At 43.1% G+C, this 27454-nt stretch overlaps 1 protein-coding gene and 1 long non-coding RNA gene across 3 annotated transcripts in view; one reads left to right on the top strand and one right to left on the bottom strand.

The window, feature by feature from the left end:
- LOC130267453 (carbohydrate sulfotransferase 1-like) overlaps positions 1 to 27454 on the bottom strand; it is a 160645-nt gene that overhangs the window by 52938 nt on the left and 80253 nt on the right. For both annotated transcript variants that reach the window (XM_056517298.1, XM_056517297.1), the window contains exon 2: positions 12685 to 13025. The gene's annotated coding sequence lies outside the window, so the exon portion shown is untranslated. The remainder of the gene's footprint in view (positions 1 to 12684; positions 13026 to 27454) is intronic.
- The window catches only part of LOC130267455 (uncharacterized), a 78984-nt gene that overhangs the window by 9211 nt on the left and 42319 nt on the right, over positions 1 to 27454 (top strand). The gene's annotated exons all lie outside the window — the stretch shown is intronic.

The following is a 27454-nucleotide window of genomic DNA, read 5'->3' as shown; positions in this document are numbered from 1 at the left end:
AAGGTAACTTCTCACTAAGATTTGGCCTATATAAATTCCTACCATCATTTTAACATTAAAGGGGTACTCCCCTGGAAAACATTTCCTTTTTAAATCAACTGGTGCCAGAAAGTTGTACAGATTTGTAAATTACTTCTATAAAAAAAATCTTAATCCTTCCTGTATTCATCAGCTGCTATATGTTCCAGAGGAAGTTCTTTTCTTTTTTTAATTTCCTTTCTGTCTGACCACAGTGCTCTCTGTCCATTTTAAAGGGGTACTCCCATGGAAAACTTTTTTTTTTTTTTTTTAAATCAACTGGTGCCAGAAAGTTAAACAGATTTGTAAATTAATTCTATTAAAAAATCTTAATCCTTCCAGTACTTTTTAGGGGCTATTTACTACAGAGGAAATGCTTATCTTTTTAGATTTATCTGATGTCATGACCACAGTGCTCTCTGCTGACCTCTGCTGTCCATTTTAAGAACTGTCCAGAGCAGGAGAAAATCCTCATAGCAAACATATGCTGCTCTGGACAGTTCCTGAAATGGACAGCAGAGGTCAGCAGAGAGCACTGTGGTCATGACATCAGAGAAATCTAAAAAGGTAAGCATTTCCTCTGTAGTAAATAGCCCCTAAAAAGTACTGGAAGGATTAGTATTTTTTTTATAGAAGTAATTTACAAATCTGTTTAACTTTCTGACACCAGTTGATAAAAAAAAAAAAAAAAAAGTTTTCCACGGAAGTGCCCCTTTAAGAACTGTCCGGAGCATGATAGGTTTGCTATGGTGATTAGCTTGTACTCTGGTCAGTTCCTAAAATGGACAGAGGTGTCAGCAGAGAGCACTGTTGTCAGACAGAAAGGAAATTAAAAAAAAGAAAAGAACTTCCTCTGGAACATACAGCAGCTCATAAGTATTGAAAGGATTAAGATTTTTTAATAGAAGTACTTTACAAATCTTTTTAACTTTCTGGTACCTGTTGATTTAAAAAATATGTTTTCCAGGGGAGTACCCCTTTAATGAATTGGACTATGGGCGTAAGATCATGGTAGGAAGTGTTATATCATGGAGCATGTGTTGCCACCCGTTATAAAGGTCAAATTCTTTTTTTTCTATGGGTTGTGTCTTGTATTGCAACTCAGTTCTTTTCATTTTAGGCTGTAGACCACATGTGGTGTCCCAGTAACCGTGTTCCAAATAAAATCTGCAAGAAGCTGTCATGTGACTGAGAGAGATATCTGTCGGCAAACTGTGTAAATGTGTTTTTTGCGCCACATTAATAGCATACCCTCAGGTGACACAGTGGTATAAGGGTTAAAATATGCATAACGGTTGTGTCAAATGAATGATGCATTGGTCACGTGATCCATCCTAAGCCAAAGTTGGTTGTGGGAGAAGTCCCTAATCCAGCCTCCTCTCCCAGGAGAAAGGGTGGACGCAAAACCAGTTAGTTCCAGTATAAGTCATGTCTGCAAGCTCTACTCTTGCTGGGCAGACCAGTTAGTCAGTCAAGGTCGGGCTTTTGCCAGAACAACATAGCTTCTAGATTCTGTTAGACATACATCTACATACATACAGAGGCCAAATGTGCTTTTTATAGGTAAAACACTGTTCTAGAAACAAGTTACTGTCCTGTTTCTGTTCCAGTTCACACTGTAGGGATAAAGTTTTTTAAGGCCTTCCTCTCCAAGAAGAAGTTTTTTTTGTTTTTGTTTCGTCAGAAGAATAACTAAGCTGAACAAGGGTCCCTCTGCAATACAATAATGTAACATTTCAAGGCACAGTGACCAAATACCCATTCATCTGGCAAAATCGTCAGAGGAGAACAGCAAAGCTGAACAAGGGTCCCTCTGCAATACAAAAAAGTAACATTTCAAGGTGCAGTGACCAAATACCCATTTTTCTGGCTCAAAATCAAATTGTTAAAGTTGTTTCAGGGAATCCTAGTGCACAGATGTCTCATTTCATTAGTACTACGAAAACAACTCCTTTGACAGAAGATAGCTGGGTTCAAATGGAGCATTGGGTTAGCTGCACCACCCTGCTACGTGACATAACAACTAAAGGACTACTGCTCCCAGTTGACCTGTACTGCAACTGTTCCCGTGTACTACACATTTACATTTAAAATCTCGGACAAACCCTTTTAGGCTTCAAAGGTTTTTTTTTTTTTTTTTTTACTTCAAAGAGCTGATTTCTCTAAAAAAAAAAAAAAAAACACAGCACCACACCTGTCCTTATGCTGGGTGTGGCATTACAACTTGGCTCCAATCACTTTGATGGGATTGAGTTGCAATACCACACACAATCTGAGAACAGGGGTGGCGCTTTTTTTTTTATTTTTTCTTAAAGAAATCTGCTTTATTTTTCTAGTCCTGGATAACTACTTTACCTATGCCTTTGATATTGATTAAAGGGGTGCTCCGTTGCTCAGCATTTGGAACAAACTGTTCCGAATGCTGGAGCCGGCACCGGGAGCTCGTGACGTCATTGCCCCACCCGCATATGACGTCACACGCCCCCCCCCCCCCCCTCAATGCAAGTCTATGGGAGGGGGCGTGACAGCCGTCACGCCCCCTCCCATAGACTTGGATTGAGGGGGCGGGGCGGGACATCATGATGGGCTGGGCTATGGCATCACGAGCTCCAGCGTTCGAAATGCTGAGCAGCGGAGTACCCCTTTAAGGCATGTTCTCAAGAGACGAGACCCCCCACCAATTTCTAGGTTAAAGGGCCAGTGCTCCTCAAGCAAGATTTGTACAAATATGTCTTTGAACAGATGGTTTCTAATGTAATCAGTAGGGCACCTAGCTAGAAGGTGTTTGATTTTCCTGCAGTGCCTCCAGAGGTAAAATTGAGCATTACACCACTTGAAATGAATGCGTTTTGGGGATAATGCATGGCTTAGAAGTTCCGAGTTAGAAGTTCTTAGTAGTTGATCTTCACTCTGGTTAATAGATGAGGAAGCTTAGCAGGGGTCCGACTCAGAATCCCCTAAAGCTTGTTACAGAATAAAAAGAGACTGCAGCGACGCTACATAAACCAAAAGTAGGGACTAAAATATCTGCTGCGGACTACAACTATTATTTATACAGTGCCTAATAAAGAGGGCTCTATGTTTACACCCTGTGGGGATGATGACAGAAATATATTACCGCATTGTGTGTGTTCACCCCGTGTGTTATATACTATACAGAAATTGTTCTTTATTTGCCATTAATTATATAGCACCGACATATCCTGCAGTGTTGTACACCAAATACCATTGTTCACATCGGACCATGTTACCGGTGAGATACGCAGTCTAGGTTTTCATATCTCATGCAAATTTGCTGAAGTCTTTTTTCTATATATATAAGAAGACAATTAAAGGGGTATTCCTATCTCCTACAGCAATGACTTAGTCTAGAGAGATTGAATTGAGGATCCATTGATCGAAATGAAGTTTTGTAGGGGGTGGATTTAGTACAACTTTAGTCATTCAACCATTTACATACCTGATAACTTTATATAGTCCAGTGGGCGGGCTCACTCCCATACCCTGCTGTCAATCACTGTGAAGGACAGCCCACTGGACTATTCATCCCAAAGTAACAATTTTAATCAAGACATTATAATTTATTCTATATAAAACTATATATCAATCTACTCAGCTCCTGACGCTCTTTATCGTGATGCTTGCAGTTTGGGGAATATATTTAAATGGCATGTTCACAATAAAGGGATTTACTGAAAACTCCTTCTGGGCTCCCATTGTGGGGGTAAACAATTGAGATTTAAAAAAAATAAATAAAATAAAAAAAAAATTATGAATTTAGCAATGTTTAACTCATTTAGCCTATGTTCCCTATTAGTGTTGCTCGCGAATATTCACAATGCGATTTTTATTCGCGAATATCGCATATTCGCGAATACCACTGCGTGAGGCTGGTGTGCGAATTTTCTCATATGTTAATTTTCGCATATGCGAATATTCGCTTATGTCAATGTTCGCATACGCTAATTTTCGTATGGGTGAATTTTCGCTTATGATAATGTTAGCATATGCTAATTTTCGTATATACGAATTTTTGCTTATGTTAATGTTCGCATATGCCAATTTTCGCATATGTTAATGTTCACATATGTGAATTTTCAGTTATGTTAATGTTCGCATATGCGAATTTCTGCGTATATTGATGTTCGCATATGCTAATTTTCGAATCTGTTAATTTTCACATATACGAAAATAAGACGATAATTTTACGAATATTCGAATATTCGCGAATATATGACGAATATTCGTCCATATATTCGCGAATATTCGCGAATTCGAATATGGCCTATGCCGCTCAACACTATTATCTGTCTCCACTTCAGAATGGGTGACATGACCCTGTGAGTGACGCCACCAGCTTTAGTCCATTGACTATGCTGACTAATCCCAGGCGTCATCACGCAGTAGAGAGCATCTCAGATTACCACTTGTAAGATCTGTCACTGGAAGGCAGCCATAGTCAGAATGTCACATGATCCATGTATATGTCCCCATGACTACACAGAGGATCTTGATAATTGCTAAAAGTCTATTGAACAAAGTCTGTTAAGCCATGAGATCAATCTTAAGCTTCAAGCTCTTGGACTCCAAACAAAATTTGTAATGCACATCATCTATATGAGAGATCCTCAACTCAGTCCTCATGGCTCCAACCTAGTCCCCAAGGCCCACCAACCCAGTCCTCAAGGCCTACCAACCCAGTCCTCAAGGCCCACCAACCCAGTCCTCAAGGCTCACCAACCCAGTCCTCAAGGCTCACCAACCCAGTCCTCAAGGCTCACCAACCCAGTCCTCAAGGCCCACCAACACAGTCCTCAAGGCCCACCAACACAGTCCTCAAGTCCCACCAACCCAGTCCTTAAGGCTCACCAACCCAGTCCCCAAGGACCACTAACCCAGTCCTCAAGGTCTACCAACCCAGTCCTTAAGGCCCACCAACCCAGTCCTTCAAGCCCACAAACCCAGTTCTCAAGGCCCCCCAACTCAGTCCTCAAGGTCCACCAACCCAGTCCTCAAGGCCCCCCAATTCAGTCCTCAAGGCCCACCAACCCAGTCCTCAAGGCCCAACAACCCAGTCCTCAAGGCTCACCAACCCAGTCCCCAAGGCCCACTAACCCAGTTCTCAAGGCCTACCAACCCAGTCCTTAAGGCCCACAAACCCAGTCCTCAAGGCCCACCAACCCAGTCCTTCAGGCCCACAAACCCAGTCCTCAAGGTCCACCAACCCAGCCTTCAAGGCTTACCAACCCAGTCCTCAAGGCTCACCAACCCAGTCCCCAAGGTCCACTAACCCAGTCCTCAAGGCCTTCCAACCCAGTCCTTAAGGCCCACCAACCCAGTCGTTCAGGCTCACAAACCCAGTCCTCAAGGCCCATCAACCCAGTCCTCCAGGCCCACAAACCAAGTCCTCAAGGCTCACCAACCCAGTACTTAGAGACCACTAACTCAGTCGTCAAGGCCCACCAAGTGAACCTTCAAGGCTCACCAACCCAGTTCTCAAGGCCCACCAAGTCAGCCTTCAAGGCTCACCAACCCAATCCTCAAGGCCCACCAAATTAGAATTTTCCCCCTGTTCTATTTCAATGGAGTAACTGAAAAACCCAGAATGTTGATGAGCCTTAACTGGGATGGGGACCACTGACCTATAGTACTAACATTTTGGACCCCCTTAGGTTCCAGGACCCAGGTGCAACTGCCATCTTTAGCTATATCCCTAGTTTGGACAACTAATGTCAATAATAAGAAAGAAGGAGCCTCCAAGGAGGTGGCGGACATCAAGAGGCGCTGGACAAACTCGGAGGGTAAAATCCACTTTAATCACCCAGGATGCCTGATGAAGCAGATAATCTGTGAAACGCGTTGCATGATGGGTGATTAAAGTGGATTTTACCCTCCGAGTGTGTCCAGCGCCTCTTGATGTCCGCCACCTCCTTGGAGGCTCCTTGTTTCTTTGTGCATCTGTTCGAAGGTGGACCGGCTGCCGGCCTACTTACACACAAGCCCTTTTCCATTGTTACACTTGGCGAGTGTAACATTCTGGGTGAGCATTGTAATTACCTCTGTTCACCCTTGTTCTTAGTGGTAATGCGCTAGGTAGCGCCCTCTCTATTCCCTTGCAATAATAAGATATAGCCTCGAACTGTGTTGCAGATTCAATCTAAGTATGAAGTCTCCCGATCAATACGTTTACAGAAGAATTTATAGAATACAATATTTCGATCATCTGCAGCCTCCAGCCGAAAGTGACTTATATAATCTACAATAGATAGTAAATCTTTTCACCGTCAGTATCGCTCACGCCTGCAGCGACTACATAGGTCTTGGCTGAGCAGGAAAAAAATCCCTTGTGTGAATTTATGCAAAAGATTTCTTGGCTGGTTCTCCAGAACTGTCCAGGACTGTCAGGCGCGGAGACCCCTGGCAATTCTACGGTTTAAGAAATTGTGCGGCGAATCGACAAAATAGAGGATTGAGGAGCATAGGAAGAAAGGAGGCATAAGAAAGAGTGGATTATATTTGGTATTTAAATTTATGATCGGAGACTATGTCAGAAAACAAGGGCTGCAAGGAATTATATGTTTTAGTTTTGTAATATATATATATATATATATATATATTTATTTATTATTTTTATTATTATTATCATTATTATTATTATTATTATTATTATCATCCATTAGAGCAGTGATTCCCAACCTATTTTTCTCCTGCTGCTGAAGTTGACAGCAGAAGTTTTGCAACAGCTGGAGAGCCAAAGGTTAGGGTACACTGCAATAACAGTGAACACTGCAATAAAAGTGAATACTGCAATAAGACATGAAAAATGTACAGTGGTCCCTCAATATTACAATATTAATTGGTTCCAGGACGACCATTGTATGTTGAAACCATTGTATGTTGAGACCATTGTATGTTGAGACCATTGTATGTTGAGACCATTGTATATTGAGACCATAACTCTATGGAAACCTGGTAATTGGTTCTAAACCCACCAAAATGTCATCCAAAAATAGGAAAAAGTGAGGATTAAAGAAAAATAAGTAGACAACTAATATAGATAAAGCAAATCCTTACATATAAAAGTAAAAAAAGATCTGCTGGGAGCTTTAAATCACTGTCTATGTCCGTGTTTCCCAAGCAGGGCGCCTCCAGCTGTTGCAAAACTACAACTCCCAGCATGCCCGGACAGCATGCCCCAGTTGCAGTTTTGCAACAGCTGGAGGCACCCTCTTTGGGAAACACTGGTTTATGTACAGGACAGAAGCTTCTTCAGGGTCTTTTAAAGAACACGCAATGTCCTAAAAAAAAAAAAGTAGAATGGAGCCGCCCTCACCTGGTGTCCAAAGGAACAGCTAACCCTGGTACAGGTAAAGAGTACAGAACATGTAATACCTCCCTGTACTGTAGGGAGCTCTACCAGACACCAGTCAGTGGATACGCTTCAGTAATACGGGTAACTAGTACAGAACATGTAATACCTCCCTGTACTGTAGGGGGCGCTACCAGACACCAGTCAGTGCATATGCTTCAGTAATACAGGTAAAGAGTACAGAGCATGTAATACCTCCCTGTACTGTAGGGGGCACTACCAGACACCAGTCAGTGCATGTACTTCAGTAATACAGGTAAAGAGTACAGAACATGTAATACCTCCCTGCACTGTAGGGGGCGCTACCAGACACCAGTCAGTGCATGCTCTTCAGTAATACAGGTAAAGAGTACAGAACATGTAATACCTCCCTGTACTGTAGGGGGCGCTACCAGACATCAGTCAGTGCATACGCTTCAGTAATACAGGTAACGAGTACAGAACATGTAATACCTCCCTGTACTGTAGGGGGCGCTACCAGACACCAGTCAGTGCATACGCTTCAGTAATACAGGTAAAGAGTACAGAACATGTAATACCTCCCTGTACTGTAGGGGGCGCTACCAGACACCAGTCAGTGCATACGCTTCAGTAATACAGGGGTTTTTACCAGTGAATGCCTGTTCTGATTGGTCGGTTCTTCCGGCCACTGACACATTTCACAGATCTGGACTGTCTGTACATTGTATGTTGAGTCTGGTTTCAACTTACAATGGTCCAGAAAAGACCATTGTATGGGGAAACTATTGTATGTTGAGGCCATTGTAAGTTGAGGGATCACTGTTGACAGGATTCCGCAGGCTGGAGGTGGATCCTCTGTGTCAAAGAGGGATTGGCGTGGACCGTGTCGGTGGACCGGTTCTAAGTTGCTACTGGTTTTCACCAGAACGGTTGGTCCCCTTCCGCTAAAGGAGTACTGTAGTGTTAGACACTTATCTCCTATTCTGCGGATAGGGCATAAGTGTCTGATCGCTGGGACCCCCCACTATCTCCCATGTACAGGGATCCTAAGGATAGGGGATAAGTGTCAGATCGTGGGGGTCTGACCGCTGGGACCCCCGCGATCTCCCACACAGGGACGTGTGTGCTGGGAGACGAATGGATGAGGGTGCTGAGAGGCTAACAGCCGTTTTCGAGCACAGCCGCGCGCTTCTTCCGGCCTCCGAGGAGGAGGCCGGAAGAAGCGCGCGGCTGTGCGCGAAAACGGCTGTTAGCCTCTGAGCACCCTCATCCATTCTTCTCCCGGCACACACGGATAATCCGGAATACTAACTCCACTAGACCGGTGAGTGCAAGTGATTTTACTCTTTAACTCCTGTAATCGAATGCTAGTATTTCACACCACTTAGCACCACGGCAAGGATAAGTAATATAGGCAGCTACGGCCACTGAACCGCTATATTAATCCACAATCCAGTCATATGTGATCATATGGGAAGTAAAAGCAGTGCCCCCCAAACCTTTTACCGATTACAATATATCATTTTATATTAAATGTTACATTATTACGACTACATTTTTTACTCTGTTTCACAGTTTCTGTTACAGTACGTTTTAGGGCGCATTCACACCACATGATTGTTTTCATTTAATGTATATTTTTTTGGGGGGAAAAATGTATACATTAAAGGGGTTATCCAGGAAAAAACTTTTTTTTTTATATATATATATATATATCAACTGGCTCCAGAAAGTTAAACAGATTTGTAAATTACTTCTATTAAAAAATCTTAATCCTTTCAGTACTTATGAGCTTCTGAAGTTTAGTTGTTCTTTTCTGTCTAAGTGCTCATTGATGACACCTGTCTCGGGAACCGCCCAGTTTAGAAGCAAATTCCCATAGCAAACCTCTTCTACACTGTGCAGTTCCTGAGGCAAGCAGAGATGTCAGCAGAGAGCACTGTTGCCAGACAGAAAACAACAACTCAACTTGAGCAGCTGATAATTATTGAAAGGATTAAGATTTTTTTAATAGAAGTAATTTACAAATCTGTTTAACTTTCTGGAGCCAGTTGATATAAAAAAATATTTTTTCCCTGGAATACCCCTTTAAAGATGTTGTCCGGGAAGCAGAAAAGGTCCTACCGAAAGCTTCACTTTGGCTCCCTCGTAGTCTCAGAGGTATACTGTTCCCGGAAGAGGCTTGTCCTGATCATCCGGTGCGGGCAAAACTACGGCCACACGTGATATCCAATAGCTGCATGATGTTACTGATGTTGCGGAAACATCATGCAGCTACTGGACATTGCGTGTGGGCGAAATTTCTCCCGCACGCGACGATAGGAACAAACCCACCCCCCTCCCGTATCGGAACAGTATACTTCTGAGTCTATCAGGGAGTAGAAGTGAAGTGCCGGGGAGCAGAATTACCCCAGGAAAGCCCCTTTAACAAATGCTTAAAGGGGTACTCCTGTGGAAAACTTTTTTTTTAAATCAACTGGTGTCAGAAAGTAAAAATTTGTAAATTACTTCTATTAAAAAATCTTAATCCTTCCGGTACTTTTTAGGGGCTGTATACTATAAAAGAAATGCTTTACTTTTTAGATTTCTCTGATGTCATGACCACAGTGCTCTCTGCTGACCTCTGCTGTCAATTTTAGGAACTGTCCAGACGAGGAGAAAATCCCCATAGCAAACATATGCTGCTCTGGACAGTTCCTAAAATGGACAGCAGAGGTCAGCAGAGAGCACTGAGGTCATGACATCAGAGAAATCCAAAAAGAAAAGCAGAAAAGTAGTATATAGCCCCTAAAAAGTACTGGAAGGATTAAGATTTGTCTATAGAAGTAATTTACAAATCTGTTTCACTTTCTGGCACCAGTTGATTTAAAAAAAAAAAAAAAAAAAAAAAGAAGTTTTCCACGGGAGTACCCCTTTAAAAAAAAAAAGTATGCTGCTGTATGCCATACAGCATAATCCGTTTCCCATTGACTTACATTATAAAAAAAAAAAAACTGGACCGGAAAATTCATAGTTTTTTTTGGCATACACAGTATCGTAGCTGACTATGTTTTTGCTCCCTAATTTTGTTTTTTTAAAAAGTATACCTTACAAATTATTATTTTTTTTATTGTAATGTAAGTCAAAGGGAAACCTATTTTGCAGTATTATTTATTCTCAGCATCTGTAAATTTTTTTAAACAATAAAACATATACATTTAACGGAAACAAAAACGCAGTGTGAACTCATCCTGATTAATCCAATATGTAGAAGGAGAAGGCAGCACTCACCAGTAGAGTAGAAAAGTGCAAAAACTCACACATAGTGCGGCCGGACCAGGACGCCAAACAGAATTAGCAGCATGGGTGACAGCTGTTTCGCGTGCGCAAGACACGCTTCATCAGACCCTGCCTTTTTGCACTTTCAATAAAGAAGATTTGCTACCGTACTGGTGAGTGCTGCCATCTCCTTCTACATATTGGATTACTATGGGCTTTGTCTACTATATTGGTACAGCACCCAAATGTTTACAGTAACTGCACCAGCACTTTAGGAGTTCTACTAGGACTGCATTTGGCATTGTGGATATTTTTCTGCAGGGATTGCTGGTATAAGGGCTTTGTGCCGACCACTGTGACTCTCTATTGCCTCATCTTAATTAATGTTTTTTTAATTTTTTTTTTTTTTTTACAATACAATAAATTGAATATTTTTAATATCATCTTATCAATACCGTATATACTCGAGTATAAGCCGAGTTCTTCAGCACGATTTTTCATGCTGAAAACTAGAGTGAACTCTTCGCCTGTCAATCCCTTCTCAGTGGTCTTCAACCTGCGGACCTCCAGATGTTGCAAAACTACAACTGCCAGCATGCCCGGACAGCCATCGGCTGTCCGGGCATGCTGGGAGTTGTAGCTTTGCAACATCTGGAGGTCCGCAGGTTGAAGACCACTGCGGCCTTTGTCATCATCCAGACCCTCTTCTTTAGTTTTCTACTCACCTCCCCTCGGTGGGAAGGAAGGGTGAGCTGGTCCGGGCCATCTATGCTGCAGGGACCGTCCGGTGGGGAGGGTTAGTCGTTCCGGGCTGTCCATTTTCACCAGGAGGCCCTCTTCTCCGCTCCGCTCTGGGCCGGCCCCGGACTAGTGACGTTGACGCACAGGGACGTTCATGCGCAGGTACGTCTGCTGCGCACGGACGTCCCTGTGCGTCGTCATCAAGGCAACATCACTAGTCCGGGCATGCTGGGAATTGTAGTTTTGCAACATCTGGAGGTCTGCAGGTTGAAGACCACTGAAAGGGATTGACAGTCGTTGATGATGAAGGGGGGGGGGAATGATGACGGGGGTCTGGATGATGACAGGGTGGTGATGATGGGGGTAAAAATGACAGGGTGATGATGAAGGGGGTGATAATGACAGGGTGATGATGATGGGGGTGTTAATGACGGGGGTCTGGATGATGACAGGGGGTCTGGATGATGACATGGGGGGGATGATGTATTTCCCACCCTAGGCTTATAGTCGAGTCAATAACTTTTCCTGGGTTTTTGGGGTGAAATTAGGGGCCTCGGCTTATATTCGGATCGGCTTATACTCGAATATAGTATTATTCCTAATATGGTTCTTGCATTATGAACATACATAAGTAGTATAATAAAAAATATAATTGTTTATCACCATGCATTATGTACATACATAAGTAGTATAATAAAAATATACAATACAATAAATGGAATATTTTTAATCAATATATAGTATTATTCCTAACATGGTTCTCGCATTATGTCCATACATAAGTAGTATAATAAAAAATACAATTGTTTAACACAATGCATTATGTAAAATACAGTCCTATGACAGAAAATGACTATATTTATGAAAATGATGACCCCCAAGATACATGAAGGGGCATGGCATCACGACATTTCCATCTCCGTTGTCTAACATACACTGGGATCCTGAGTTTCGATCCCACCCAGGCTCACATGTCCGAGGAGTTTGTATGTTCCCCTTCGGTTCCCTTCACTGAAGTGTGAGCACATGGAGATATATGGAAATGAAATCGTATACCGCTTTGTACTGCGCTGTGAAATATGTTGGTGCTATGCGAAATGCGACCGATAGGCGTAAAACGGAAATCAGTCTTACTGTATATATCATATCTTACAATGCTAGAATAATTGACCATGCTGTGGACATATATATATATATATATATATATATATATATTCTGACTGAACGTACTAAGAATAATAGAACATTCTAAAGCAGTGACTTCCTAATAATGGTAACTGCTGATGGGTCTACCCTGACAGTCCTAGGCTCAGATACAGACACGACTGGCTGCTTACCTTACATCCAGCGTCTGAGCATCCTTAAGATGAGCCTGTGAACTCCTCGCTGGCAGAGCAGCATCTTGGCTGCTGTGAAATGACTTCTTATTTAAATAGTGCTCTGTTCCAGGAAGCTCCGATGGCCGACCAATCACAGATTGTCACACTTGGTGTAATAAAAAAAAAAAAAAAAAATAGAAGGAAAGAGAACACCGGTATAGACCTGACTCTTGCAAATGCTCATCTCCCAGCTTGGCAAATAGGCGATGTCAGCTCTGTGTGCGAGAGGAGGGCGGATAATGGACTGGATGCTGCTGAGGATGGAACGTCTGGGATTCCGGCTCTCCATTAAAAATCATCTGTCACACGAGATGGATCGTGTAAATAATACAACATAACGTGTTATATACATTGACTAGTAATGGCACTAAACCCTAAGAGTATTATATATAAATCATAAACGATGAAGATACCTGAGGCACCGGGGGCACCGTAGGGGAGAGACTGCATTATATGTAATGGTCACTGGCAACATTATCATGTAATGCAGTCTCTCCCCTACGGTGCCCCCGGTGCCCCAGGTATCTTCATCGTTATTTCGGTCAGGTCAATATCATTTTTGCATTTAATATATCATGATTTATCTTTTTGTTGCCTATATATGACTATGCTTATTTATTTCATGCCTTACTTGTCCACTTTGGACCAATATTTTGCTCCTAATTATCTTTGCGCTTTTAATATATCGTATGAATTATCTTTTTGTTTCATATCTATTACTAGACCAGTGGTTCTTAACCTTGTTGGAGATACTGAACCCCACCAGTTTCATATGCGCATTCACCGAACCCTTCTATATTTAAGTATATATTTATATATAGGTGCACAAAATGAACAAAACCATTAAGAACAAAGAACAAAACCATGAAAACAGGATTTTACCACAAAAACATAATGAATATTTACTGCAAATCAGTGACTTCTGCTGTTGTCTTTCAGAGACCAGAAATGTGCGGCTTTATCTTGGCAAGTGCCACTCTCATGTCATTTTCACAACAATGGCAGTGTTCCCCCACATTAGGCAGGCAGTGTTCCCCCACACATTAGACAGGCAGTGTTCCCCCACATTAGGTAGGCAGTGTTCCCCCACATTAGGCAGGCAGTGTTCCCCCACATTAGGCTGGCAGTGTTCACCCACATTAGGCAAACAGTGTTTCCCCACATTAGGCAGGCAGTGTTCCCCCACATTAGGCAGGCAGTGTTCCCCCACATTAGGCAGACAGTGTACCCCCACATTAGGCAGACAGTGTTCCCCCACATTAGGCAGACAGTGTTCCCCACATTAGGCAGACAGTTCCCCAACATTAGGCAGACAGAGTTCCCCCACATTAGGCAGACAGTTCCCCCACATTAGGCAGGCAGTGTTCCCCCACATTAGGCTGGCAGTGTTCACCCACATTAGGCAAACAGTGTTTCCCCACATTAGGCAGGCAGTGTTCCCCCACATTAGGCAGGCAGTGTTCCCCCCCATTAGGCAGACAGTGTACCCCCACATTAGGCAGACAGTGTTCCCCCACATTAGGCAGACAGTGTTCCCCACATTAGGCAGACAGTTCCCCAACATTGGGCAGACAGAGTTCCCCCACATTAGGCAGACAGTTCCCCCACATTAGGCAGACAGTGTTCCCCCACATTAGGCATACAGTGTTCCCCCACATTAGGCAGGCAGTGTTCCCCCACATCAGGCAGGCAGTGTTCCCCCACATTAGGCAGACAGTGTTCCCCCACATTTGGCAGACAGTGTTGCCTCACATTAGGCAGACCGTTCCCCAACATTAGGCAGACAGAGTTCCCCCACATTAGGCAGACAGTTCCCCAACATTAGGCAGACAGAGTTCCCCCACATTAGGCAGACAGTTCCCCCACATTAGGCAGACAGTGTTCCCCCACATTAGGCAGACAGTGTTCCCCCACATTAGGCAGACAGAGTTCCCCCACATTAGGCAGACAGTGTTTCCCCACATTAGGCAGGCAGTGTTCCCCCATATTAGGCTGGCAGTATGTTCCCCCATAATAGGCATACAGTTCCCCCACATTAGGCAGACAGTGTTCCCCCACATTAGGCAGACAGAGTTCCCCCACATTAGGCTGGCAGTGTTCCCCCACATTAGGCAGACAGTGTTCCCCCACATTAGGCAGACAGTTCCCCCCACATTAGGCAGACAGTGTTCCCCCACATTAGGCAGACAGTTCCCCAACATTAGGCAGGCAGTGTTCCCCCACATTAGGCAGGCAGTGTTCCCCCCACATTAGGCAGACAGAGTTCTCCCACATTAGGCAGACAGTTCCCCCACATTAGGCAGACAGTGTTCCCCCACATTAGGCAGGCAGTGTGCCCCCCACATTAGGCAGGCAGTGTTCCCCCACATTAGGCAGGCAGTGTTCCCCCACATTAGGCAGGCAGTGTTCCCCCACATTAGGTAGGCAGTGTTCCCCCACATTAGGCAGGCAGTGTTCCCCCACATTAGGCAGGCAGTGTTCCCCCACATTAGGCAGACAGTTCCCAAACATTAGGCAGACAGAGTTCCCCCACATTAGGCAGACAGTTCCCCCACATTAGGCAGTGTTCCCCCACATTAGGCAGACAGAGTTCCCCCACATTAGGCAGACAGTGTTTCCCCACATTAGGCAGGCAGTGTTCCCCCATATTAGGCTGGCAGTATGTTCCCCCACAATAGGCATACAGTTCCCCCACATTAGGCAGACAGTGTTCCCCCACATTAGGCAGACAGAGTTTCCCCACATTAGGCAGGCAGTGTTCCCCCACATTAGGCAGACAGTGTTCCCCCACATTAGGCAGACAGTTCCCCCACATTAGGCAGACAGAGTTCTCCCACATTAGGCAGACAGTTCCCCCACATTAGGCAGACAGTGTTCCCCCACATTAGGCAGGCAGTGTTCCCCCCACATTAGGCAGGCAGTGTTCCCCCACATTAGGCAGGCAGTGTTCCCCCACATTAGGCAAGCAGTGTTCCCCCACATTAGGTAGGCAGTGTTCCCCCACATTAGGCAGGCAGTGTTCCCCCACATTAGGCAGCCCAGTGGTCTTCAACCTGCGGACCTCCAGATGTTGCAAAAATGTTGCCAATGGCTGTCCGGGCATGCTGGGAGTTTTAGTTTTGCAACATCTGGAGATCCACAGGTTGAAGACCACTGATGTAGGCGGTGTTCCCCCACAGACATACAGCCTCCAGCCATATACAGTGTATGGCTGGAGACTGTATGCCTGTGTACTGCCCACTTCAGTGCTCCGACCACCGCTCCGGCTATAGCAGTAGGTCTCGGGACCGGTGGTCGGAGCACCGAAGATGACGTGCCGATGGTCAATTACCAAGCTGGCCAGCGCGCGTCTTCCTCCTTCTCTATCCTCTGGTCCTGGGCACCTTAATTTCCATGGGCGCACGCACGTGATGTCAGTGACGTCCCGGCATGTGCTATGTTCCGGAGGCCCTGCGTTTTTAACGCGGGGCCGCAGGGAGTTAATAGTGATGGGGGGAATTGTCCCGTCACTACAGGATGGGCAAACACCGACTCTGCTCGGGGCCCCAAGCAATTGCTTGGTTTGACTGTCCTGTTGCGACCTCCCCCGTCGAACCCCCGGGACTGACTCACCGAAACCCTGGGGTTCGATCGAACCTAGGTTAAGAACCACTGTACTAGGCATTAGTAATGAGCAGCAGGGGCCATATTCCAATTCGCGATATTTTGCGTATATATGGACAAATATTAATCCTATGTTTGCGAAATTCCCATATTCGCTATGTTTGTTAACTTTTTATTTTCATGAGAAAATCGTAATGAAATTCGTACAGTGCGCATGCGCGATTATATCTTTCAACTAACACTATACCCTACACTTGAGCCTATCTGCTAAACTAACCTACCCTATCTAAAGCTATAAGAAGGGAGGGATCAGTGTCCTCTGGAAGTGCCAACATTAACGAATATTTGCATATTCGAATATACGAAATATTCGCGCTCACACAGTAAATAATATTGGCGCCTTCTTTGGACCACAAGCTGGAAGCAGGGGGGGATGATCACTTTATTTTTTTTACATAGTACATCATTGTTGGGATGTGTACTGTGAAGAAAAAAATTAAATTAAATGAAAAAATAACTAGTTTACTTCCAACGCAAACGTTGCAAATAGAATGATAAAAGTCCTCTACCGTTTTGGGAATAGAGCTCCTATGTATGTATGTATGCACAGACAAATCCATGTGTACCCTATAAAGATATCTCGGGCACCAGGGCTGTACCGACCCCGAAAAAAATCCCTGGCATATCGCGCTTACTTGAAGATGAAAAAAATGCGCGAATTCGGTTGCAATATGCATGCTTCACTGAGCCTTACGGGTTTTTGGGGTTGCTTTGCGTGTGTGTGCGAGGTGGGGTAGTTGAACTGGGTTGGCTTAGTGCCATCTTCAGGAGTGGACTCTAAGTACTCTCCCACTGCAAGATGCCAAACTTGACTTAGTTGTTGGAGGGTACCTGATTACTTACCAAAAATAATCCCGGGATGGTTAACAGCTGGCCTAGTAGACCAGAAGACATTGGTGAGAGGCCCCATGGGCTCAGACAAGGCAGATTGGGGTCCAGGTGTAGGTCAGGGGCAGGTGGCAAGACAGCGTTATCAAAGGATGCTCAGGTTCGTAGTCTGGCATAGGAGAGTCGGTACAGTACAAAGGAGTCGGGCAGAAGAGTAGTCAGGAGAAATAGGCACTGGTCGAATATCAGGATCAGGAATACAGCACACCTTTGCTAAGGAACCTCAAACAAGCAGTATTGAGCAGGGATAGGTTGGTGACAGATTTAAAGGGGTACTCCGCCCCTAGACATAAGATGTCAGATCACCGGGGTCCCTCAGCTGGGGACTCCTGCAATATAGCAAGCAGCACCCACCTGTAACTTCTTCCGGAAACGCTGGAGGCTTTCAGGCTAAACTTGCATTGAGGGGGCGGGGCGTGACATCCAGATCTTCTGTTCCCGTGGTCGGGAGGAATTAGCCTGAGAGCCTCCAGCAATTCCGGAAGCAGTTACAGGTGGGTGCTGCTTGCTATATTGCGGGGGTCCCCAGCGGCGGGACCCCCGCGATCTGACATCTTATCCCCTATCCTTTGCATAGGGGATAAGATGTCTAGGGACAGAGTACCCCTTTAAGGTGGCTGAACTGGCCCTTTCAATTGCAGGAAAACCCCAGGGGAAGCAGACCAGGACCAGGAACCAGTGGCATGGCAGCGGTCAACAGTAGAGAGCTTGGCACTGAGTGGGAGCTGGTGGCAGTGAGTAACAGTGAGCAAGTGGGAGATGACCACCATGTTACACTAATATTTACATTCAGAGCAAAGGATCATTGAGCTACTCCTATATCCACTCTGTATACTATTCAATGCAGGCACAATAGGGGTAACAGGACAATGGGTGTGACAGGTATACAGGAAGCCTGACAGAGAGATAGCAGAGAAGAAGGTGGGAGGGCTGAGTTGTATGATTAACCCCTTAATGACCGAGAATTTTTTTTGTTTTTTCCTCCTCCCATTCTAAGAGCCATATGAGTGCTTGTTTTTTGAGGGACCAATTGTAATTTGTATTGACATCTTTCGCATTAGCCATAACAAAAACTGCAAAACAAAAAAATGTTTAACAATCTTAATAAAAAAAACTATATGTATATGTTTTCCATCACTGTAATTCTCCCGTTCGAGAAGGGCCCACAAATTTTTAAAAGGCTTTAGGTCAGATGAGGAAGGGGGTAATGTCATTACTTTTTTTTTAATCTTTAAGGCATTTACTGGCTAGCCATGCAGTTGAGCACTTCCTTCCATGCATGTGATGAAGCTTTGTCCTCCATAAAAATCATGGTCTTCTTGAAAATTGCAGACTTTTTTTTGTACCACTTCTTAAAGCGTACCTGCCAGATTGTCCCCCCCACCCCAAAAAAAAACAAAAAAAAATCTGTTACCTCATCCTGATCATGCACATCTAATTCTTATGTGTCTACGACCTATATTTCTCTAAGAATTACCTTTATTGACTTGCCATCATTGCTCAGTGAGGTTTCTGTCCATGCAGAGGCATGGGGCGTGTCCCTCTTCTCCTCATTATGATGACTCCTCCCCCTCACTCTGCTCTGACTCACAGAGGGTCGGGAGCATGCACGGCAGCTCTGGACCTGCATGCAGCCCTGTCAATCACTCATGGTGTCCATGACGTGTCCATGACCACTGGACACTGCAGGACTGGTATGTGTCCCAGGAGGCAGGGGGACCCCTAGTGGCCACATTTTTGATGAAAGCAATTGCAAAACATATTGTTTTTGCATGCTTTATAACATACCAAAAGTTATTGTATCTGACAGTGCCCATTTAAAGGGGAACTCCGTTGCTAGGCATCTTATTCCCTATCCTTCGGATAGGGGATAAGATGTCTAGCAAGGGAGTACCCCTTTAACCCCTTAAGGACGCAGGACGTAAATGTACGTCCTGGTGAGGTGGTACTTAACGCACCAGGACGTACATTTACGTCCTAAGTATAACCGCGGGCATCGGAGCGATGCCCGTGTCATGCGCGGCTGATCCCGGCTGCTAATCGCAGCCAGGGACCCGCCGGCAATGGCCGACGCCCGCGATCTCGCGGGCGTCCGCCATTAACCCCTCAGGTGCCGGGATCAATACAGATCCCGGCATCTGCGGCAGTTCGCGATTTAAATGAACGATCGGATCGCCCGCAGCGCTGCTGCGGGGATCCGATCATTCATAACGCCGCACGGAGGTCCCCTCTCCTTCCTCCATGCGGCTCCCGGCGTCTCCTGCTCTGGTCTGTGATCGAGCAGACCAGAGCAGGAGATGACCGATAATACTGATCTGTTCTATGTCCTATACATAGAACAGATCAGTATTAGCAATCATGGTATTGCTATGAATAGTCCCCTATGGGGACTATTCAAGTGTAAAAAAAAATGTAAAAAAATGTAAAAGTAAAAGTAAAAAAAAAGTGAAAAATCCCCTCCCCCAATAAAAAAGTAAAACGTCATTTTTTTCCTATTTTACCCCCAAAAAGCGTAAAAAACATTTTTTATAGACATATTTGGTATCGCCGCGTGCGTAAATGTCCGAACTATTAAAATAAAATGTTAATGATCCCGTACGGTGAACGGCGTGAACGAAAAAAAAAAGTCCAAAATTCCTACTTTTTTAATACATTTTATTTAAAAAAAATTATAAAAAATATATTAAAAGTTTTTTATATGCAAATGTGGTATCAAAAAAAAGTACAGATCATGGCGCAAAAAATTAGCCCCCATACCGCCACTTATACGGAAAAATTAAAAAGTTAGAGGTCATCAAAATAAAGGGATTATAAACGTACTAATTTGGTTAAAAAGTTTGTGATTTTTTTTAAGCGCAACAAGAATATAAAAGTACATAATAATGGGTATCATTTTAATCGTATTGACCCTCAGAATAAAGAACACATGTCATTTTTACCATAAATTGTACGGCGTGAAAACAAAACCTTCCAAAATTAGCAAAATTGTGTTTTTCGTTTTAATTTCCCCACAAAAATAGTGTTTTTTGGTTGCGCCATACATTTTATGATATAATGAGTGATGTCATTACAAAGGACAACTGGTCGTGCAAAAAACAAGCCCTCATACTAGTCTGTGGATGAAAATATAAAAGAGTTATGATTTTTAGAAGGCGAGGAGGAAAAAATGAAAATGTAAAAATTAAATTGTCTGAGTCCTTAAGGCCAAAAAGAGTCCTTAAGGGGTTAACCCAAAAAGGTCCAACTAGCTCATCTTTAATAATACCAGCCCACACCAATCCCTCACCTCCACTTTGCTGAATCGAAGTGGAGCTCTGTGCCCATTACTAATCCAGCCATGGGCCCATCCATTTGGACCATCAAGTGTCACTCTGCTCTTATAAGCCCATAAAAAAAACGTTGAAAATCTGTTTTTAGATAATTCTTGGCCCAGTCTTGTTGTCCCAGTCTTGTTGACCTTGTTGACTATTTTCAGCAAAATGGTTCTGATGGTTTTGTGATCACTCCCTAAAATCTTAGCAATTTCTTGTATCCCTCTAAATCTCTTTTTTTTGTCCATTTTCTTAGGGGAAAAGATTATGCACAACTTGTATAGGATGTATAGGGCCTTACCCTCCCCCATTCCACAAATACACATCCCCTCATAGGCTTCATTACGCATTACATTTTTTTACAGCTCAAAGTTGAAAAATATGCATAAAAATGATGATATGGTCACTCACTTGCCTAATAATTGCGCACACAGTATAGGTCTGGATAAATGTCACGGAAATGGCTAGTATTTGGCATTTATTTCTTTTACATTTCTTACATTCTTATCTTTGTGAAGGGAAAGGTCAGCTGGTAAGGAGTCACTCATAAATATATCAGCAGATCATTTTTGTACAAAATCATATCACAGAAAATAATAATAATAATAATGAAGATTCTTTACATGTCCTGCTTCTGTATCCAAACAAATCCCTAATCTGCTGCTCACTCATTCTGACATCCACTGCTCAGGAAGGGGTGTGTCACTAACTCACTATGCATTCACTTCCTCCCTGAGTCTGCTGTGCTGTGTCTATTCAGCCAAACACTGCAGGCTGCTCTGGAACCCCCTTTGCTGTGTTTTCATGCTGCAATCTGATATGACAGGAGTGAGCACAGGTGAGTGCTAGCCCCGCCCTCACTTCCTGGACTTTTACACAGCCTGTGCTGTGGATTATGTTTTGGATGCTATGACGACTCCTAGTGGCATTTTTTTTTTTTGTATAAGCCATGATTTCTATTGAAAAGAGATAAAAAAAATTATAACGTACATTAGAAAGGTTAATGTTTTGCCAAGATGTACAACATATACAAATGTTGCGATTCTGACAGTGCCCATTTAAAAACACTCAAAAGTAGTAAGAACATTTGATCAATATGAAAAAATGTGGTGTGGTGCTGGGAGAGTAACGGTGTCTAGGGTGTTGCGTTAATAGTGTAGGGTCTGGTGGTATTAACCTTGAATGTCGTGACGCCAGGGTGAGGTTTCCTCAATAGTAATGTTCCTACCACCAACCGTCCCACAAATGGCAGGGAAAAATAAAGGAATGTCCACAGCAGATTTTAGGAATAAACTGAAGAAACTTTACTTGCGGATTTTATGAAACAGTCTTTAACATAACAGTCTTTTCAAGAGTGTACCGGGATACAGGTTCCTCACAGGTTTGCTGGGACTTGGAAGCAATGAGCTTTTATGCAGGCCACTGTGCTACTATTTTAGAAGATTTGAGCTGGTAGTAGTCACACAGGATTTGATAGATTGAGCTTTTGGTAACTCATGGTTTAGTGGCTGCAGGTTTCTTAGGCCTTGGCCTAGGTGAATTGAATTGATGCTGAGATAGTTGTGCTTGCTTTGTAGTCCGGCAGGAAGAGAAAAAGAGATAATTTAGTGGCTGCAGCCCTTTATACAATAAAGGGCTGGACTAAGCTCATTGGTTGGCAAACCTGTAAGTCCTGACCCAGTGAACTCTGGGTACATCACATGACCTTGTAAGGTCCTTAAACCATAGTACAACATAATTAAAGGCATGTGATCTGCTAAGATCCTATACATAGCTATTTCCTATATATCAAATATATATATATATACATTAAATAACACATTTATATGAGGCGACTAGGGGTAAACCCTACAGGAGAGCCCTATAGACATGGAGGGACTCTAGCTGCGGGGACTTTAGACAATGGACAGGACAAGGTCCTGTACTGGGACACCACAGTGGCACCCCAGAATCACCACCACTAAATATGCATGTATATAAAGTAAAAAGATTGTAAATATAAATATGCTCTATGTAAGCTAAATAATGCTATGAATAAAGCTCAGTTCATCACATGAAAAACAAAAATAAAAAACATTTCAAAACAACATGGAAGAAAATCTGGGTATAAATGTATGTATGTATATATAAACATATCTTAAGGAAACATATAGGGGGAGATTTATCATTGGTTTTAGAGCATTTTTTTTGTCTATGTTTTGGCGCAGTTCAGACGTAAGCAGAAAATGTAGCGACTTTTATGTGTCTTTTTATATAGACAGTTTCACTCTTTTTGTCTACCCATATAACTTTTTCTTTTTGACCATGTAGTGGTCACGTATTTATCATTTGCGACTTTTGTCAAAAGTCGCTATTTTGCGCGCAAAGGTACTTTTTTAGGCGCAAAGCTACACCACCTACCAGTAGACGTGAGAATCATTTCTACCTTCCGCAATTCAACCTTTAACCTCTTGTGGACGACAGCGTCCCACTCCCCTTCTATGACACGTGCTCAGGAGCTGAGTGTGGGTCATAGCTGGGTGGTCCGGGCTGCTTTCTGCCACCAGGACCCATCTCTAATGCCAGACATTATCGATCACGGTGATGCCCGGCTTTAACCTCTTAGACACCACAATGAAATTTGATTGTAGCGTCTAAAATGCAAGTAAAAATGTATCGGCAGCTCTGTGAAAGTAAAAACACCTAACCTGCCAAATTCAGGACCCGAGCTGCGCAAAATTCATCATTCTGCTGCACCTTCCTGATAAATAAGATGCACGCTAGTCAAACCCACCACCCAAATAAACATGGGAAAATAGCTCTTCCGTAGACATTCTTTGCTAAATCTGGGCCATAGTGCTGGGAATAAAATAGACACCATGAATAAAAAGCTCTGTAAAGTACCGGTACTGTATATGTGGGTATAATTTAATACCACATAGGATACAAAATGCACAAACACAAATGTGTCACAACAGTGATACCTATTAACCAAGTGTAAGTGCATAATGGACAATAAAAGTATGACATAATAAATATGCAAATGTATAGTTAGAATCACAGGCGTAAGGAAAGGGAATCCTCGGACGTGTGTATGCGTCTTGTCACTGGTGGCTAAATCCTGTCACTTTAACTTTAAAGGGGTACTCCGGCCCTTAGACATCTTATCCCCTATCCAAAGGATAGGGGATAAAATGCCTGATCGCAGGGGACACACCGCTGGGGACCCCCGTGATCTTGCACGCCGCACCCCGTTAAAATCAGTCCCCGGAGCGTGTTTGCTCCGGGTCTGACTACTGTCGATCACCGGGCCGGAGCATTGTGACGTCACGGCTCCGCCCCCCGTGTGCCGTCACACTCCGCCCCCTCAATGCAAGCCTATGGGAGGGGGCGTGACAGCTGTCATGCCCCCTCCCATAGGCTTGCATTGAGGGGGCGGAGACTCTGTATGACGGAAGCTAAGAGAAGGAGCTGAGAGGGCTGGGAGCTGTGGAGCAAAGATAGGAGAGGTGAGTATTTTTCTTTAGTTTTTTTTTATTATTATTTTCTTTTATAGGGCATACACTATGGAGGGGCCTAACTACTATATGGGGGCAGTATGGGGACCTACTATTATAAGGGGGGTAATGTAAGGGGCCTAATTACTATATGGTGGCACCAAGGGGCCTAATACTATATGGAGGCACAGAAGTAGCCTAATACTGTATGGGGCAGTGTGGGGGCCAAATACTATATGGGGTCTAACTACATTATTGAGGCAATGTTCATTAGAAATATAGGGAGTCGGCACTGCCTCCATGCAATGAGATCATGTCCCACAGCTCCACACCAACAATCCCAACTTCACTGTTTTACTGTGGTGCTCAATCTAGAAATTCACTGTATCCACATAGCAATGTAAGGAAGAGATGGCACTCACCTATATACAGTGTCCAATAGGTTTATTCAACAGTCAGGTCCAACGGGGTCTTGAGAAAGTGATATTGTTAGCGAGAAATGGCCCCTTGGCCAGCCTGTAATTGGGCCTGACTGTTGAATAAACCTATTGGACATGTATATAGGTGAGTGCCATCTCTTCCTTACATTGCTATGTACAATATTGAGGCAGTGTGAGTGGCCAAACTGCAATATAGCAGTACAGAGGGGACCTAGGGCTATATCGGGCAGTAAAGGCACCTAGTACTATATGGGGGTCTACTATGAGGGCCTACTATTACTATATAGGGACAGTATGAGGGGTAAAATTACTATATAGGGACAGTAGGAGGGGTCCAATTACTATATAGGATCAGTGTGAGGGGCCTAATTACTATATAGGAGTAGTGTGAGGGGCCTAACTCTTATATTGGGGCACACATTTTGGCAGGCATCATATTTGCACTAAACTTAGCAATGTTTTTCCCCTCTCATCCCTTTTGAAAAGTGGTGGAAAAAGTGGGTGGTAATAACAGATTTCTTATCAATACAGACAGAGAATTGTGCAAATGATACTTAAAAAGCAGGTGGAAATTTTCTTTCACCTTTAGGGCAATCTAGGATGTTCCAAATTTTTAAGAGGCGGCCGTATCTCCAACGCACATTTACTTAAAGGGTAACATAGTAACATAGTTCCCATACAGGTATCCCGTATCTGCTGGATAGGGGACAACAAGCTGACCAGATGAGATCCAGCCACTGGGGGCCCCATAATCATGAGAATACAGGGAGATTTAACCCTAAACAGAGCACATATGGTCAATTCATTCTTGGTGGTCAGGAATGTTCAGAAGCCACCAATCAGCTTTTTAAGACTGTTTTTTTCTAAATCTCCTGCAACTGGTTTAAAGGGGTACTCCGGTGGAAAACATTTTTTTTTTAATTTTTAAATCAACTGGTGCCAGAAAGTTACACAGATTTGTAAATGACTTTTATTTAAAAAAATCTTTACCCTTCCAGTACTTTTTAGCAGCTGTATGCTACAGAGGAAATTCTTTTCTTTTTGAATTTCTTTTTTGTCTTGTCCACAGTGCTCTCTGCTGACACCTCTGTCCATGTCAGGAACTGTCCAGAGCAGCATAGGTTTGCAATGGACAGTTCCTGAAACGGGCATCAGGTGTCAGCAGAGAGCACTGTGGACAAGACAAAAAAGAAATTCAAAAAGAAAAGAATTTCCTCTGTAGTATACAGCTGCTAAAAAGTACTGGAAGGGTAAAGATTTTTTTCTTTTATAGAAGTTTACAAATTTACAAATCTGTAAAATTTTCTGTCACCAGTTGATTTAAAAAAAAAATATATATATATATTTTCCACCGGAGTACTGTCTGCTATGAATTTGGTTTGGGCAAAGTAAATGCCTGCTCTGCTTTTTAGACCAAGCAAAATAAAGTCCTGTCCCTTTAATTAGGCTCCGCCCCCTTATTAAAGCAAAACCAGGTTATAAAACTGCCTGTGACAATAAGAATTTTTTAAGGTTTTGATTTTCAGAACTTTTAGAGCGAAGGGAGATAATTGTCTTAATTTCATTGATCATATGAGATTCTTTCACTAAATGTACCGTATAACTTCTTGTTAGAAATATATTGCGTTTTGGAAACGGAAAAGTTCAGTCTGTAACTCTTAGACTCTTCCCAATCGATGCGGTGTATGGATTTAACACCGCGCAGTCTGATGAATGACCCCTCCGGCCTTGAGGAAAACACGAACTAATGAACTTGTAGCATTTTTGGTATTTTAAGGGACATTGGGATTTGGTTTCACTAAAACCTATTTCTAATAAATCAGATGTGTAACTAAAAGCAATGTTGGTGTAATCTATTGCGTATAATAAATTAAAACATTAAACTTGCTTAAAAGGCGTTGTTCAATATCTCCGCTAAGTAGAGACCTGATCTTCTGACAGCAGCTGACATCTTTCCTGCAGTGGTGGCCACTAGAGGAGAAATGTGGTATAACATTGTGTTCATTTTAATGTAATACATTTTTGCTCGGAGTCCTCCAGGGCACGAGCTGCTGTTTGTTGTGTCTCTTTACTACCCAAACCCTGGACCCACTTTTTGACATCTGTGAGCCCTAATAAGACACATAAAAAGGAGTTCAGGATATTTATCTTTTAATTTATACATTCCCTCATCTGTTATGTGAACTAGGTCATTAAAATGTGATAAAGGGTTGACCTCAGAATGTTAAATAAAGAAAAGTTTGTGCCTCCAGCTCCCAAATGAACAAATGCTAAACACTACAAATGTATTAAATATACATTAAAATGCTATATAGGCACAGTATGCTGGATAAGAGAATGAAAAGAACAGTGGCTATATATAGTCTTTAAAGGGGTTATCCAGGAAAAAAACTTTTTTTTTTTTTTAAATATCAACTGGCTTTAGAAAGTTAAACAGATATGTAAATTACTTCTATTAAAAAATATTAATCCTTTCAGTACTTTTGAGCTTCTGAAGTTGAGTTGTTCTTTTTCTGTCTAAGTGCTCTCTGATGACACGTGTCTCTGGAACCGCCCAGTTTAGAAGAAAATTCCCATAGCAAACCTCTTCTAAACTGGGCGGTTCCCGAGACACGTGTCATCAGAGAGGACTTAGACAGAATAGAACAACTCAACTTCAGAAGCTCAATCCTTCAAAATCTTAATCCTTCCAGTACTTTTTAGGGGCTGTCTACTACAAAAATAAATGCTTTACTTTTTAGATTTCTCTGATGTCATGACCACAGTGCTCTCTGCTGACCTCTGCTGTCCATTTTAGGAACTGTCCAGACGAGGAGAAAATCCCCATTGCAAACATATGCTGCTCTGGACAGTTCCTAAAATGGAAAGCAGAGGTCAGCAGAGAGCACTGAGGTCATGACATCAGAGAAATCCAAAAAGAAAAGCAGAAAAGTAGAATATAGCCCCTAAA

This window comes from Hyla sarda, chromosome 4 (genome assembly GCF_029499605.1).
Source record: "Hyla sarda isolate aHylSar1 chromosome 4, aHylSar1.hap1, whole genome shotgun sequence".
In the NCBI taxonomy this organism is placed as follows: Eukaryota; Metazoa; Chordata; class Amphibia; order Anura; family Hylidae; genus Hyla; species Hyla sarda.
The sequence above is the reverse complement of the archived record's forward strand: the minus strand, read 5'-3'. Positions and strand labels throughout refer to the sequence as shown.